Here is a 17860-nt window from a genome sequence, read left to right on the forward strand (position 1 = left end):
AAAGTCCCAGGGAGTAACTGGCAGAGTTAGGAATTGAATTGAGGTCTCCTGATTCTCAGGCTCCATCTTGCCTCCCTTGCACAGGGGGATGAGGATCTGGGCCTTAGTGTCTAGAATATTATTGGGTGGGCCGTGAAATCTTGTTATTACAGAGAGGAAAATGCCAGTGGTTTGGTGTGGGTTAGTTTATGAGGCAGTGGATGATTACGGCTACTCTATACGTGATGAGCTCACCTAATGGAGCAAGTTGTGATACCCTTACATTGAGTAGCATTTTACTCTGCAAATAATTCCACCAATTTCAGCAAGACTACTTGCGGCACAAGGTGCTGCTCAGTGCAAGTAAGGGTATCTGAGTCGGGCCAGTTTGCATGTACCCAATGCACAGCCGCAAACTGGTTACCCATGCCTGCAAATGGCCAATTAGCCACACAACTGGCTACTTCACTTGCAAATGCACATGTTCTATATGCGCACTGCGTACTTTGTGTGGGCAAAGATAGTGTCTTGGCTTTGCTACTAGCCTCACTTCTCGGTGCCTCAGTTTCCCCATCTGTAAAATGGGGATAATAATACTGAACCTTCTCCCCCTCCCGTAAAGGGCTTTGAGATCTTCTGATGAAAAGTGGTATGTGAGAGCTAGGCATGATTTTTAATTTTGAAAATCAAGCATTGAAAGGGAATGGATATGTCAGGGAGAACACTTTCTTGCTAAAAATGGGGCACCTTTGTCCTGGGAGTGAAGAATTTGGTTTCGGAGAATGCTGAAGAAGCCGCTCAGCTGGGCAGCAGAAGGACTCTGAACTCTCATTAGAGAGCAGAATTCAGGAAATAAGATGCTCCCTAGTGAACTTAATTTCTCAGCACCCCTTTAGTTCTGTAAGGGAAACAATCCCCTTCAGGGCAGTGAAATCAGCCCGCCTGATGGGGAGCCAGCTGGGAACTGTGTCAAAAAGGCTGCAAAGTGGGAGTGGGTTGAAGTCAGCAGCTCCGAAGCAGCGTCCAAAGCGCAGATTCAGCACTGCCAACCCAAAATCATGAGACTGGCCTAAAAATCATGATTTTTTTTTTTAATTTTAAATACAGAGTTCTTTTTATTTGCTTTCTGTTTTTTATCCCTTTTTAGAATTTTACATGCAGCTTTTCTCTGCAACCACGACCGCTAGAAACTTAAAGGACAGCTGCGATTCTCCCATAATCCCTTGACTCCAGGAACTGGGGCTTTAAGTAAAACTCCCAATATTGTGATCAATAAAATCACGAGCCTTGGCAACGCTGCCAGATATGGAAAATCAGGGGATTGGCAAAATAGGCGCAGCCATCACTAGCTCACTAAAAAACGTTGGCGAAATCTAAGAACCAGAAATCCATCTTGAAAACTCTTGAGCCACCCTCAACCAAAATGTGAGGTGGGTATTTGCAAGGGGAGCCTAAAACATGTATATGTTCAAATCAGTTACCCCGGCTGTCCTTACCTTGATAGGCTGGGCATATGATAGATATAAATAACCCTCTGGTTAGGGAAGTAGTGGTATGATGTATTTGCAAGTCACATTTAATGGCTTTTAAAACAACTCTGCTCCGTTTCTTTATTTAACATACTGTATTTTGGGGAGTGTAGGAGGTGTACAAGAGCTTGCCAACTCCACTTGTACTGAATTATCTGTGGGTGTATGTACATGCAAAACTGTATGACAAAAGCCACATCCCACGCTGGTGAAAGTTTTTGTAAGTCAACAGAGATAAAATTGCCATTAATTAGGTTTGCTAAAAATGGAACGGGTGTTTCAATGCTAACCTTTGGATGGAAACTTTAAAAATTACACCTTGTGGTTGATGATAGGGAAGGAGTACATCGCCCCCCTCCCATCACATGTCATCCCCTTGCTGTCTTCTGGTAGGACGTGGGGCGTGTGACGAACAATGCCTGGATGCAGAGGTTGGGGAGAAATGAACTAGAGTTTTTGCAACACACACATTGTTTACTCAGATTCCATTCGGCTAATTCCTGTCTGAAAGGTGAGCGTGCTGTTATGAGCTGGGTGAAATCTTGCTATGGGCTGAGTTAAACCCTTGTGAATGCACCTTTCATTTAAGATTCTTCGAATTAAAGAGACAGTTCAGGGAGCACACCTGACACCAGTTCTGGGAGTCTGCCCAGAAACCAGCAACAGTGGGCAGAGGGCTCCACTAGGTACAGTTCTGACCAGGTGTGTGTATGGTGGTGAGGGGAGAGACAAGCTGGAGGGCAGACGAGAACGTGAGAAAGAGAATGAGACTGACAGAGGGACAGCCTGAGCAAGCAGGATGTCTGACCCTGGAAGAACCTAGAGAGAAGGTTTCTGGGTCCGGTGTTGTCTAAAGAGACTTGGGGCTGGAAGCAAAGAAGCTATCTGCTGGTTTTGGCTCCTCCTGCCTTTGGAGGACTTTCTATATTCCTTGTAAAGAAACAAGATTGCATCAAAGGTACCAGGCTCCATCTTTGGTTTCTACACCCAAGTGGAACAAGCCACAAAGCCCAGAACTTTGACTAGCCACTCAGGTGGATTTAAAAAACAAACAAACAAAAAACAGGGAAGGGCAGGCATAACAGTATAAAGTACAGGAGCCCTAGTGGTACAAAGTAGTATTACATATCACACAATTCAGCCCTTGCATACGATGTCAGCTGAGGAATGCTCTCTTGTATGACTGAGGTTCATGGTAACCACTGGGCCACCAGAAAGGGCTGCCCATTCATTGCTCTTCTAGTTTAGTATAGTAGGCAGGTCACCCAGGCACCCGGAAACATCTGTTGGTTCATAATCAGCACCCCAAAAAAGTGCTGGTTTGAAAGAGTTGCATCAAACCCACTGAACTCATTGTTTCCTTGTGTCCCCCCGGTTTGTCTCTTGTCCTGCACTTCGATTGTAAGCTCTCGGAGCAGGGATTGTCCCTCTGTTTGTACAGTGCCTAGCTCAAAGGGGTCCATGATCTAGGCTCCTAGGTGCTACTGCCAGATAACATACAATAATAAATAATAGAGCTTGATGGACTTTAATGCTCTTTTTAATTCTGTCATTTTTCAGAGTAAATTCTTTCTGCAAGCTTTTCTAAATTAACACTCCATACAATTCCCTATTAAATTCTGTGGAATGGTTTTAAAAATACCTGTAGCTAGCAGATTATAGGTAGGGCCCTACCAAATTCATGGTCCATTTAGGTCAATTTCACAGTCACAGGATTTTAAAAATAGCAAATTTCATGATTTTCGCTATTTAAATCTGAAATTTCACAGTGTTGTAATTGTAGGGGTCCTGAGCCAAAAAGGAGTGGTGTGTGTGTGTGTGTGGGGGGGGCTTGCAGGGTTATTGTAGAGGGGGTTGCGGTACTGTTACCCTTACTTTTGCACTGCTGCTTGCAGAGCTGGGCCCTCAGTCAGCAGCTGCCACTCTCCAGCTGCCCAGCTCTGAAGGCAGCTGCGCAGAAGTAAAGGTGGCAATACCATGACCCCCCTAAAATAACCGTGTGACCCTCCCTGCAACTCCCTTTTGGGTCAGGCCCCCCTATATGAGAAACTCTGGTCTCCCCCGTGAAATCTATATAGTATACGGTAAAAACACACAAAAGACCAGATTTCATGGGTGGAGACCAGATTTCATGGTCCATGACATGTTTCTCATGGCTGTGAATGTGGTAGGGCCCCAATTATAGGGAAGAATCCCTTTAAATAGTTTGGGAGGTCCCTAGTAGCCAGTTATGGCCCTATCCCTCATCCTTTCTTGACTTCTCTAGGAGTTTTTCATATGCCCAGGTTTGAGGTGTCCCTGCATGTGTTCTGATTTTTGTGTCCTTGGAGGTTTTTCAGAGCAGGTTGGCCAAACACCTGTCAGGTATGGTCTAGGTTCTCTTGGTCCTGCCTCAGCATGGGGGAATGGACTAGCTGACCCCTTGAGGTCCTTTCCAGCCCTATGTTTCTCTGATATTTTGCTTACAGCTGAACTGGAGTGCAAGGCTTGAGCATGGAATCCAAACTTGGGTCCACCGCTTACCAGTGTGTGATCTCGTGAAGGGTTTCCATTAGCACCCGTTACCATAGTGTGTAAGCAGCATCGCCACTAGCCGGCTCAGCATCCAGTTCTCTTCAGAGATTTTCCTCCTTGCTGGATTCATAACAGTTTTCTCTTTTCCTTGGCTCTCCAGAATGTGTGGAGATGTAGGGGCTAGCAGGGGAATTGAGTGTATATGTGTGGGGAAGAATGTTGAGGAAACTCCAGCAAAGTACTTATGGCTATAGGCCCTGACTATTGATATTACCGTCCCCTAGTGGTCACTTTAATTCTATACTAGTAAATAGGATTCTGCGTACTGGATTAGGCAATCCTTAGTCCATAGTCTGCTGAGAGAAAGGAGCTGGCCCTGTTCTCCTGGGAGTTCCTGGCATCCTGGGGTGGGAGAACAGGGTCTGAGGACTGCAGGAGCAAGAGACAGCGGAATAGGTAAAAGGGGGACAAAAGGCAGATGGAGGAGGATAATAGGGGCACAAGAGAAGGAGAGAGCAGGAGACAAGTGAGGCACAGCCAGGGAGAGAGCAGGATCAGGAGAGGGAGTCCGATGAAAAAGAGATGAAACGTTTTACAGAATGCCCCCCGTCCCCAAGGGTAGACATGTGCCCTAAATGCCCTAACCAAAAAAAAAAGAAGTACGGGTATTTTGGACCGTGAGAGGCAGAGTGGCCTAGCAAATAGAGCACTGGACTGGGACAACTGGGTTCTAGGCCTGGTTCTTCCACTGGCCTGCTCAGTGACTTTGTTACCTAGTGCCTCTATGTTCTTGGGGAAGCAGGGCACATTACCCAGCCTGCCTGACTCACAAAATACCTTCTCCACTCCCAGCCTCTGCTTGAACCAAGGCTGATCAGAAGAAAGACAAAAAGCAATGAAAAGGCAGTGGAAGATACACCTACACCCCTCTGGACAAGGGTGACAGGATTAAGGAAACTCCCCTAGCCTCATTTGCATTGAAGATGGGACAGGGAGGCATCCCCTTTAGCATACAGAATGGAGAACAGAGATTCCCAGGTAAGAACAGCAAGAACTCTGGGACCAGAAAAGCAGGGAAGCACTGCATGATGGGGGATCTCTGCTCCAGATGTTAATGAACCCATGCCTGCACACACCCAGCTCAGTAGTTATCAGACCAATTCTAGTAATAAATCCTTCATTGGTATCCAAAATACTGAAGCTGCCTAATTCTATTGTGAGCTCCCTCGAAGGAATCAGTTCCTATGGTCTAGCCTGAACAAAACAACTTTGGTATACTCCCCTGAGCCATCAGTTTACCTGCAAACAAATCTAGTGTTCTCCGTTGAACCATTGTTCTTTCCCTACAAAAACCCCTACCCAGGCTCAAATAAGTGTTCTGATGCTTGGATCCAAAATCTTCATCAATTCCATTAGAACTTCATCTTCTCCTGACTGATCATGCTGGGGGCTCTGCCTGCCTCTAGCACTCTGGACCCTCAGCCACCACCACCTGGGAACCCCGATCCATTCAAGCTTCATGGAGTAATGAGAACCCATCTCTCTCTCTCCAGGTATAGCCTTCTGACCCTGACTTGTGTGATCAATTATAGTTTTCTAAACCTAACTTTTATAATCAAATTTGTTAGATTTTAATATTATAACTGTTTTTGTTTGTTTGGCTCCCCTTGTATGGTTATTACCTGGCAATAAATAACTTTCAGGGTTAAGCTGGTTGCTTCTCTCTCTCCCTCTCCCTCTCTCTCTCTCCCCTCCACCTCCATCCCCCACATGGGTGTTTTTTGGCTTCCCCATTCGCTCTGCAGCAACGCTCCTTGTACCTAAAAGTCCTGTGGGGTTTGCTCATCCAGTGGGTTACTACCAGAACAATTGTAACATGAAAGTGGGGATAGGGACGTGCTGAATCTGCCGCCCTGACCGGGAAAACCGAGAAGTCTGCTGCTTGCCAGGGGCTAAGATTCGTGATGTGACGGAGAGACTGCCGAGACTCATCAAGCCCTCGGATCGCTACCCCTTCCTGCTTCTCCACGTGGGCACCAATGATACTGCCAAGAATGACCTTGAGCAGATCACTGCGGACTATGTGGCTCTAGGAAGAAGGATAAAGAAGTTGGAGGCGCAAGTGGTGTTCTCGTCCATCCTCCCAGTGGAAGGAAAAGGCCTAGGTAGGGAGCGTCGAATCGTGGAAGTCAACGAATGGCTACGCAGGTGGTGTCGGAGAGAAGGCTTTGGTTTCTTTGACCATGGGATGGTGTTCCATGAAGGAGGAGTGCTGGGCAGAGACGGGCTCCATCTTACGAAGAGAGGGAAGAGCATCTTTGCCAGCAGGCTGGCTAACCTAGTGAGGAGGGCTTTAAACTAGGTTCACCGGGGGAAGGAGACCAAAGCCCTGAGGTAAGTGGGAAAGCGGGATACCGGGAGGAAGCACAGGCAGGAATGTCTGTGAGGGGAGGGCTCCTGCCTCATACTGGGAATGAGGGGCGATCAACAGGTTATCTCAAGTGCTTATATACGAATGCACAAAGACTTGGAAACAAGCAGGGAGAACTGGAGGTCCTGGTGATGTCAAGGAACTATGACGTGATCGGAATAACAGAGACTTGGTGGGATAACTCACATGACTGGAATACTGTCATGGATGGTTATAAACTGTTCAGGAAGGACAGGCAGGGCAGAAAAGGTGGGGGAGTAGCACTGTATGTAAGGGAGCAGTATGACTGCTCAGAGCTCCGGTACGAAACTGCAGAAAAACCTGAGTGTCTCTGGATTAAGTTTAGAAGTGTGTGCAACAAGAGTGATGTAGTGGTGGGAGTCTGCTATAGACCACCGGACCAGGGGGATGAGGTAGATGAGGCTTTCTTCCGGCAGCTCACGGAAGCTACTAGATCGCATGCCCTGATTCTCATGGGTGACTTTAATTTTCCTGATATCTGCTGGGAGAGCAATACAGCGGCGCATAGACAATCCAGGAAGTTTTTGGAAAGCGTAGGGGACAATTTCCTGGCGCAAGTGCTAGAGGAGCCAACTAGGGGGGGCGCTTTTCTTGACCTGCTGCTCACAAACCGGGTAGAATTAGTGGGGGAAGCAAAAGTGGATGGGAATCTGGGAGGCAGTGACCATGAGTTGGTTGAGTTCAGGATCCTGACGCAGGGAAGAAAGGTAAGCAGCAGGATACGGACCCTGGACTTCAGGAAAGCAGACTTCGACTCCCTCAGGGAACGGATGGCCAGGATCCCCTGGGGGACTAACTTGAAGGGGAAAGGAGTCCAGGAGAGCTGGCTGTATTTCAAGGAATCCCTGTTGAGGTTACAGGGACAAACCATCCCAATGAGTCGAAAGAATAGTAAATATGGCAGGCGACCAGCTTGGCTTAATGGTGAAATCCTAGCGGATCTTAAACATAAAAAAGAAGCTTACAAGAAGTGGAAGGTTGGACTTATGACCAGGGAAGAGTATAAAAATATTGCTCGGGCATATAGGAATGATATCAGGAGGGCCAAATCGCACCTGGAGCTGCAGCTAGCCAGAGAGGTCAAGAATAACAAGAAGGGTTTCTTCAGGTATGTTGGCAACAAGAAGAAAGCCAAGGAATGTGTGGGCCCCTTACTGAATGAGGGAGGCAACCTAGTGACAGAGGATGTGGAAAAAGCTAATGTACTCAATGCTTTTTTTGCCTCTGTTTTCACTAACAAGGTCAGCTCCCAGACTGCTGTGCTGGGCATCACAAATGGGGAAGAGATGGCCAGCCCTCTGTGGAGATAGAGGTGGTTAGGGACTATTTAGAAAAGCTGGACGTGCACAAGTCCATGGGGCCGGACGAGTTGCATCCGAGAGTGCTGAAGGAATTGGCGGCTGTGATTGCAGAGCCATTGGCCATTATCTTTGAAAACTCGTGGCGAACCGGGGAAGTCCAGGATGACTGGAAAAAGGCTAATGTAGTGCCAATCTTTAAAAAAGGGAAGAAGGAGGATCCTGGGAACTACAGGCCAGTCAGCCTCACTTCAGTCCCTGGAAAAATCATGGAGCAGGTCCTCAAAGAATCAATCCTGAAGCACTTGCATGAGAGGAAAGTGATCAGGAACAGCCAGCATGGATTCACCAAGGGAAGGTCATGCCTGACTAATCTAATCGCCTTTTATGATGAGATTACTGGTTCTGTGGATGAAGGGAAAGCAGTGGATGTATTGTTTCTTGACTTTAGCAAAGCTTTTGACACGGTCTCCCACAGTATTCTTGTCAGCAATTAAGGAAGTATGGGCTGGATGAATGCACTACAAGGTGGGTAGAAAGCTGGCTAGATTGTCGGGCTCAACGGGTAGTGATCAATGGCTCCATATCTAGTTGGCAGCCGCTATCAAGTGGAGTGCCCCAAGGGTCGGTCCTGGGGCCAGTTTTGTTCAATATCTTCATAAATGATCTGGAGGATGGTGTGGATTGCACTCTCAGCAAATTTGCGGATGATACTAAACTGGGAGGAGTGGTAGATACGCTGGAGGGGAGGGATAGGATACAGAAGGACCTAGACAAATTGGAGGATTGGGCCAAAAGAAATCTGATGAGGTTCAATAAGGATAAGTGCAGGGTCCTGCACTTAGGACGGAAGAACCCAATGCACAGCTACAGACTAGGGACCGAATGGCTAGGCAGCAGTTCTGCGGAAAAGGACCTAGGGGTGACAGTGGATGAGAAGAAGCTGGATATGAGTCAGCAGTGTGCCCTTGTTGCCAAGAAGGCCAATGGCATTTTGGGATGTATAAGTAGGGGCATAGCGAGCAGATCGAGGGACGTGATTGTTCCCCTCTATTCGACATTGGTGAGGCCTCATCTGGAGTACTGTGTCCAGTTTTGGGCCCCACACTTCAAGAAGGATGTGGATAAATTGGAGAGAGCCCAGCGAAGGGCAACAAAAATGATTAGGGGACTGGAACACATGAGTTATGAGGAGAGGCTGAGGGAGCTGGGATTGTTTAGCCTACAGAAGAGAAGAATGAGGGGGGATTTGATAGCTGCTTTCAACTACCTGAAAGGGGGTTCCAAAGAGGATGGCTCTAGACTGTTCTCAGTGGTAGCAGATGACAGAACGAGGAGTAATGGTCTCAAGTTGCAGTGGGGGAGGTTTAGATTGGATATTAGGAAAAACTTTTTCACTAAGAGGGTGGTGAAACACTGGAATGCGTTACCTAGGGAGGTGGTAGAATCTCCTTCCTTCGAGGTTTTTAAGGTCAGGCTTGACAAAGCCCTGGCTGGGATGATTTAACTGGGAATTGGTCCTGCTTTGAGCAGGGGGTTGGACTAGATGACCTTCTGGGGTCCCTTCCAACCCTGCTATTCTATGATTCTATGAACCTGGGTCATATGAGGGTGGCAGCTTGGAGGTGCTGATTGACCCAGCCTGCTGTGTCCAGGGACATATAAGGCATCAGCTTGGGAGTGCTGATTAACCCTGTCCTCTCAGACGCGCTCTGTTAGTGTGTGTGTGTGTGTGTGTGTGTGTATCTGATTCTGGGGCTGGAAGAACCCAGCCCTGGGGAACCAAGGTCCATCAGGATAGCTCCTTTGCGAGGGAACTTTCAGCAGGGAGAAGTAGAGCTCCGTATGAGAACACAAGGGACACAGGCAGTACATTGATAGAATTACAAAACCCCATCCACCAGAAGAGTAACCCTAATAAATGTGCGTACCCCAAAGTAACAGGCAAATCTGGTAACAACTTTGAGCAAGTCACCTCTGTGCCTCTGTTTCATCATCTGTAAAATGGGGATAATGATCTTTACCTGCCTTCCAAAGCACTGTGAGATCTACTGACAAAAAGTGCTGTAAAATAGCTAGGTATCATCCTAGACAATCCCGGTTGCCATCCCTCCATTCTTTTCTCCTGTTTCCAGTTGCTGCTTTTTGCTTCTTCTCTCCTCCTTGCTGTAGAGGTGGCCGGGTCACAGGCCTCCCTCCTGGTATGTCTGCTCGAATTTATGGCTAGCCCTGTGCTAACGGCAGAGAGATCAGTAGCTCCCAGGAAAGCAGAATTTCTGTTTTACGAACAGTATTTTGGCAGCTTCTATCCCAAGGAGTACATACATCTCACGCTCCTACAAGTGGGCATTACTGACTATGTGCTCCTACCCAAGGGGAAAGCAGGGGATGTGACTCAATCAGCAGTGTGATTGATTGAATCTGGATCTTCCATGGCAGCTGATGAATCGATTTATCCCCTCTGCTCATTATGTCAGCTTTGGTAGCTGACACATCTAGCTGCTCTTGAGAAGGTATAAATACCCATAGGGCATGTCTGATATTCCCCCACCCTGCATGTATTACTAATAGATCGCAGGGGAACATAAGATGCTGTCGTTCCTCTAGAATATTCAAAGGGAAGTTACCAATAGTTCTGTCCAACCAGGAGGAATCAGGAAGTGCCATGAGACAACGGGGCATCTGGCCCAATAGTGAGTTGTTCTGCTTCTGGTGTTTTGACACGTTCCTGAACTCTCCAGGAGACCCTAGACCCGGTTGGCATGTGTTTGCACATGGTTAGCCTGTGTATGCTTATCACGCTAGAACCTGAGGCGGATCTGAGGTAAAAATCCTCGCACCTGAGTGACGTTGTTAAGCTGACTTAACCCCTGGTGTGGACTGCGCTAGATCGATGGAAGCATTCTAGCTACTGCCTCTTGGGGAGGTGGATTGACTACAGTGATGGGAGAACCTCTGTGCTGCTGTAGCAGTATAAGTGTAGACATAGCCTCAGCCAAGGGCAAATCGGAAGTCGAAGGACCCAGGAGGTGCTGAAAATGCCAGGCAGTTTAGTGCAGCTGTGTTTATGTAGCACAGAAGAACTGTAGGCCAAGATTTCCCCACGTGACAAGTGGTTTTGGATGCCTCAGTGTTTGGGTCCAGATGTTGGTGTTGAAAATGGGGCTCCTTTAAGGTGGCTCTAGGTGGGCACCCCAAGACTGAGGCTACCAAAGCCACTTGGAAAATCTGGGACTACCCCCATTCTTCCTCTGTGTATATCTCAGAGGCACTGCAGATGGGGATTTCATTAGGTCTGTGTAGACAACACTGCAGCCAGCATCGTTGCCGTTCAGCATTAATTGACAGCCATTAAGTGCGAAGTGCTGCTAATCAGGCAGCAATTTACAGTGATAAACAACAAACATCCATTATGGAAATTGCAGGCCTGCTGTCCGCTTCCCTATTGTCAGTTGGATAAAATGGGAAAGCCAGGAAAAAAACTCAACCCCAAATGGAAATACGTGATTAATCAGCCTTCCTTTTAGCTGGCTGCTTTTGTGATGGTGCTGGGTGGAATTTCAGGAACCCAGGTTTCAAACACAGGCTTGGCTAAATCTGTCTCGGGCACTCACCTATTCGGAGTCCCAAAGTGATGATTTGAACTTTGGCACTCAAGCTTAATTACGAAAAGCCACAGAATTAACCGATCAGTTAATAATTAGTGTTCAGATGCCATGGTGATGGGCTCCATATAAATCAAAAGAGACAGACAAGGTCAGATCTTCAGCTGGTGTAAATGGGTGTAGCTCTGTTGGTTTCGGTGGAGTGATTCCAATATATACCAGCCGAGGAAAGGGGTTCAATGTACTTACAACACCACTGAAATGCTGCAACTCCAAAGGTGGGAGCCCAGTAATCAAACCAGTAATTAGCACACTGGAAAAAGGAGGAAGGTTTAATGACAGGCAAACCCTTGCTCAGACTAAAAAACCTCTGGATTTCATCTGAAAGATCCCCCCACAGTGAACTCCACAGTATGCAATTTACTACCTCAAAAAGGACAACTGGCCGAGTCCAAACTACCCAGCGTGACGCTGCATTTGCAGGGACAGCAGGCATCTGAAAGCCAGTGCTTAGACCACTGGGCCATCCTCGCTACTGTTTAAAGAATCCATCCGATGTGCTGGGGGACATCTGCATTCTGCAGGCTATAGGCTATGTATTAATGAGCTGAAAACAGTATACCCCCTTCAGAGGAGAAACTGGGAACCCTAGATATCAATTCTGTACTTGGATTTCAGGAATGCACAGAGGTAGGGTGACCAGATGTCCCATTTTTATAGGGACAGTCCCGTTTTTGGGGACTTTCTTATATAGGTGCCTATTACCCCCCACCCTGTGTCCCGTTTTTTCACAGTTGCTATCTGGTCACCCTACACAGGGGGAACTGGGACAATGGATATACACCTGGATTATGTGAATATACACCATGGTATGTGAAGAGTCCAAACTTTAAAATGTATGGGTTTTGTTCTATTTTGTAAATTGTATTCAAAATTGAGATAATCTAATGATCTGATTTCTAACTGGGGTTAGAAGACATTATTTAAAGAGGTGATTTCTTGGGCTTTCTTTTCACTTAAGGAGTAATTTCACTTTTGATTACAAAGAAACTCATGATTTATAATGATAAGCTCAGTACTTTAGCTTTCCTTCAAAGAGCTAATAATTACAGCAGCATGGTGTACCAGAGACAATATTAAGACATTGGAAAGCTGGTTTCAGAAATGATTATCACATCTTCTGTTGAAGATTATGAAATCTCAAGTGAACAATTAATTTTACAAGTTTTTGTGTGGTACCAGCACAAAATTTCAGGGAAATCCATTAGGATATTTTTTTCCTTTGCTTTTGTTTTAGGTGGTTTGCGATTTCACCGGCTTTTTGTGCATTTGCTGATGCATCTGGCTCCATTTGAAATGACTGTGACGGTAACAGTCGCTGAATCATATGAGAAAAGTCATTAGGATGAAAACACAATATACTTTTTTTTCTTTTAAAGGTAGCACGGTTTATCATATTTTCATGAGAACCACTGCTCCAGAACTAGCCTCAAACAAGGGTCATGTGGTTTCACTGAAATTAGGGTTTTGAAGCAAGATCTAAATATTAAAAAATGAAAAAGGGGTTTGAAATTACTTGGAGAAATACTCTTACAGAAGAGTTAGGAGAGGTGTTTGGGCCAGGGTGATATACAGGACGTCTGAGCTCATTTAGGTGGGTTGCATTTTCTTATAATGATGTGTTTAACTGTAATGGTCTCAAGTTGCAGTGGGGGAGGTTTAGGTTGGATATTAGGAAAAACTTTTTCACTAGGAGGGTGGTGAAACACTGGAATGCGTTGCCTAGGGAGGTGGTGGAATCTCCTTCCTTAGAAGTTTTTAAGGTCAGGCTTGACAAAGCCCTGGCTGGGATGATTTAATTGGGTATGGGTCCTGCTTTTGAGCAGGGGGTTGGACTAGATGACCTCCTGAGGTCCCTTCCAACCCTGATATTCTATGATTCTATGATTCTAATGCCTCCAGGTCCCAGCAGAGTTCCATTTCATTGTGTAAGACACCATGCATGCATGTTGTACAGAGAGGTGAAAGGACTTGCCCAGGGTCATACAGCAGGTCAGCAACAGAGCCAGGAAGAGAAGCCAGGTCCCCTGGGTCCCAGTCCAATGCTCTATCCAGTACACTATGCTGCCTACTTAGGGTAGGTTTTTCAGAAATGCCTAAACAGGTTAAGCTCCCATTGAAAGGCAATGGAAGCTGGGAGCCAGACTCTCTTTGGTGCTTATGAAAATGTCCCTCTTTCTCAAATATACATATCATTCTGGAGCATATTAACAGGGGTGTTGGATGTAAGACATGGGAGGTAATTGTCCCACTCTACTCAGCGGTGGTGAGGCCTCAGCTGCAGTACGGCATCCAGTTCTGCGCTCCACATTTTAGGAAAGATGTGGACAAATTGGAAAGAATGCAGGGGAGAGCAACAAAAATAATCAAAGGTTTAGTAAATTTGACCTATGAGAAAAGGTTTAAGAAAACCTGAGCATGTTTAGTCTTGAGAAAAGAAGACTGAGGGGGGACCTGATAACAGTCTACAGCTATGTTAAGTGCTGTAACAAAGAGGATGGTGATCTGCTGGTCTCTATGTCCACTGAAGTTAGGAGAAGAAGTAATGGGCTTAATCTGCAGCAAGGGAGATTTAGGTTGGATGGTAGGAAAAACTTTAAGGGTAGTCCAGCTCTGGAATAGGCTTGGAATTGTCACAGGAGGTCTTTAAGAACAGGTTGAACAAACACCTGTTGGGGATGGCCTAGATTTACTTGGTCCTGGCTCAGCACAAGGATTTGGACTTCATGATCTCTTGAGGTCCCTTCTCAGCCCTACATTTCTACGATATATAGTAATTTAATAGAACACTATGGGGGCCACTTTTATTTAGGTGCTTATTTATGTGACGGCCACCATCTTGGCCAACACCATGTACTGAACGGAGGACTTCCAAAGCTGAAAGGAATAATCTCTATAGTTTTAGAAACTCAAGCTCTGGAGGTTCCCAATTCCACTGCCACCAGCTATTGGCCAAAGTAGTGGCCAGCACGAGTGTGCTATTATAAACATTCAAATTCCCCATATTGCTTTCACAGCCCTCCACTGGATAGGGACTTAGCTCTCAGCAAGGCCCTAGTTTAGCTGGACAAATAGCACCTAAATTTTTTCGTTCAGGTTTCCCCCCTGGTATAACACCACTGAAACCGGGAGAAGCATCCTTCAGGCTTCCTGGGAGCTGATGATCAATTCTGGAGACTAAAGCCCAGGGATGGTTAATTACTTTGACCTTGATGAAACTATCAAAGCAAGTGTGGGGGAGGGGGAAAAACCATTCATGCTTTTCCAGTGCTAATATCAATTCACAATAATTAAAATGAACCAAACAGCATAATTGCGTTGAAGAAAGGAAACATTTTTAACAAGCGCTCTTAAATGGAATTTTCAATGGGACTGAATCTTTCTCCCCCCCGCCCAGGGTGGCATAATTTAGAGTCACTTTTCCCCCAAACGCTAATCATGTTGTTATGTAAAATCTCCTACTAATGGGAAAGGCCCATTATTCTGTGTCACTGTACAAACTGTTTCATTATTTAAATTAGCTTTATTCAAATATGTAGACCCATTTTTAAAAAAAGATTAATTTTTTTTCAAGCAACAAACTCAATTCTGCTCAGAAATAGAGTGAAAATCCTTGCCAGGGACTAACAGATAAAAGGAATACGCTTGTTAAAGTGTCTATACAGTTCTAGTGCATCAAAGTGAAGTGTGGTAGAAAATCAACCTTGGAAAAGAAATATCTAAATCCCTCTTTGGCAGGCTGTATCGGAGTAAAATGCATTTCCTAATGACCTATCCAACTCCCATTAAACTCAGGGGAAAGATTCTCACTAGGCTTAATGGGACTTAGATTAGACCCTAAAAAAGCAGAGCTCTCTCCAAAGAATCTCTCTTGAAATAAGGCGAACATTTGCGGGCAAGAAGATTCTCCCTTCTGAAGCTAAAACTCTGGCCTGAGAATCTGCACTGGACTCATGGGCGGTAGGTATAATAGGCCAGGTGAGGCTCAGCCTCCCCTAAGCCATGTCCTGGCACTGTCCATGCTCCACCCTGTCCCTGAAGCCGACGTAAACTCAGCTCCAGCTGGAGGCCAGTGGTCGGGTGCTGGGAGTGGCGGGGGTGGCTCAGTGCGGGGATTGGCGCTGGGGCTGGTCAGCGATGGCGCTGGGGCTGGCTGGCACCCCAGGGTGGTTTGGCCGGGGAGCCTCTGGCCGTGGGGGTATGTGGTAGGGGCGGGGCCTCGGATGGAAGGAGCGGGGCCACCTGGCTAGCCTCCCATGACTGGCCTCTACTCCTCTGCCAGTCTTCCTGTGTGATCACCCCCTTCAAGGCCCTCTGCCTCAGCCTTCAGCTCGGACCTTGGCCAAGTTATATGTCCACGTAAATTAACGCAGCTCCACTGAAGAGCCATGTTTTTGCAGTCCCTGGTGCCTGATTCTACTCATACTTACACTGGCTTCAATATCATTACACCCAATTTACACCAAACATAAGTGAGATCAGGAGGAGACCCTCTTTTGGCAGAGGAGTGTTTTGTGTTAGCAAAGGGATGGACAGCGAGATTCTCGAACCATGCCCTTATTGTATCAGGAGGATACAGGAAGTGCAACTGTGCCCCACTGGGGGGAAGGGGGTGGTACAGGTCTTTCCCCCTCCCACCCCCGTGCCTGGGCTGCAGAGGATCTAAATCTATTACAGCCCCAACTACAGAGCTGGGGCTGTTTCGCTCAAGCTGTAACAGCTCAATGCTCTTAGCTTGGGAGGCTCCCGTTCAATCCCAGTGCGTTGGCCATGAGCCCCCACAACTCTGTGAATGTGTCCCTTTATCTCCTAGTCTCTAGGACAAAGATGGCTGCCTAACAGCCTGTCACGTGGCCCAACCAAGGCTTGTGAACTAGAGTGATCCTGACACAAAGCACCTGCAATGTCCACTGCAGCTGACAGGAGCTGGGTAGGACCAAGAGACTGTCCAGGAAATGGCATTAATCCGACAGGATTTCTCGAAAGGAAAGGCGGGTCCAGCGTGCCTGTAAAGGCCACCAGCTGGTTGAGATGGTGGGGGAGCTGGCTGCTGCCCAGCTATCCCCAGCACACAAACTGGCAGTGGAGTCCTTCAGTGGCTGGACTCCAACCATTGCAACACCGGTGCCCTCTGTGGAGATTAGCGCACTTAAAGCAGGCCTAAATTTGCCCCTCGTGTGTCTTGCATTTCACCATAGCCAAGACTCTTGTGGTCCAGCACACACTGCTTTTCTGGGTGAGCCAAATAGGAGCATCCTCTAGGGAGGCCAGTAAGAACCATGCCTTGTCTCCATTGAGAGAGGAAGAGTGATGATGGTGATTAAGACACTGGCCAGGCCCTTAGGAAGTCTGGGTTCACTTCCCTCCTTAGCCATAGATTTTTTGTGTGACCTTGGGCATTGCCTCTTCCCTGTCTGTCAAATGGAGGCAATGCTTCCGTTGCCATTCTTGTCTATGTAGATTGTAAGCTGTCTGGGGCAGGGAGTGTCTCTCACTCTCTTTGTACAGCATCTAGCACAATGGGGCCCTGAGGTCAGTTGGGGCTTCCTGGTGCTACTGAACTACAAACAATAATAATATGAACAGTTCTAGGCTGATTGGATCAGCCTCTTGGTTATTCCATTTCTCACAAATGCAAAGGCCCGTGGCCCCCACCTGCTGGCTCCATTCCGCAAGCAGAAATGTACTAACGTTCTGTTGCAGTGGCATCCTACCTTTTAGTACCTCCACATAGGCGCCGACTCCGTAGGTGCTCCAGGGCTGGAGCACCCCTGGGGAAAAAAATAGTGGATGCTCAGCACCCACCGGCAGCCCCACCGATCAGCACCTCCTGCCTGCCAGTGGTCAGCAGTGTGCAGGAGGCACTGGGAGGGAGGAGGAGGAGCGGGGCCAGGAAGAAGCGGAGCGAGGGTGGGGCGTGCTCGGGGGAGGGGGGGAAGAGGCGGGGTGGGGGCCGAGCGGGAGTGGGAAGTGGTGGGGGTGGGACCTTGGGGGAAGGGGGGGGTTGAGGGTGAGGCTTGGGGCGGAGTTGGGGTCGAGCACCCCCTGGGGCAACCAGAAAGTCGGCACCTCTGCCTCCACACACGTGAGTTTCCAGAATCATATTTTCATCACCAAAATTTCCTGCAAAGCTTTTATATGAAAATAACAGAGCGATAGCCAGTCGGAGCTTTTGAAATCACAGGGGGGATGTAAAGAACAGGGAACAACGACTGAGCTGGTAGCACTGTATAGGCCTTCTGGGCTTAGCAGAGCGCAATAGTATAAGGAGCAGTGAAGCAGAAAGGTTCACGTTCTGTTTGTGTCGAACTCCAGTTCCGTATGTTAAACTCTCAGCCAAACCATAGACGTTGAGCAATTGCTTGAGAAATGAGAGCGGGGAGTGAGCCATGTAGATTTTTCTCCTCCTGCTCATCAGCGCTT

The sequence above is a fragment of the Lepidochelys olivacea genome (assembly GCF_965140295.1).
Source record: "Lepidochelys olivacea isolate rLepOli2 genome assembly, chromosome: 2".
NCBI classification, from domain to species: Eukaryota; Metazoa; Chordata; order Testudines; family Cheloniidae; genus Lepidochelys; species Lepidochelys olivacea.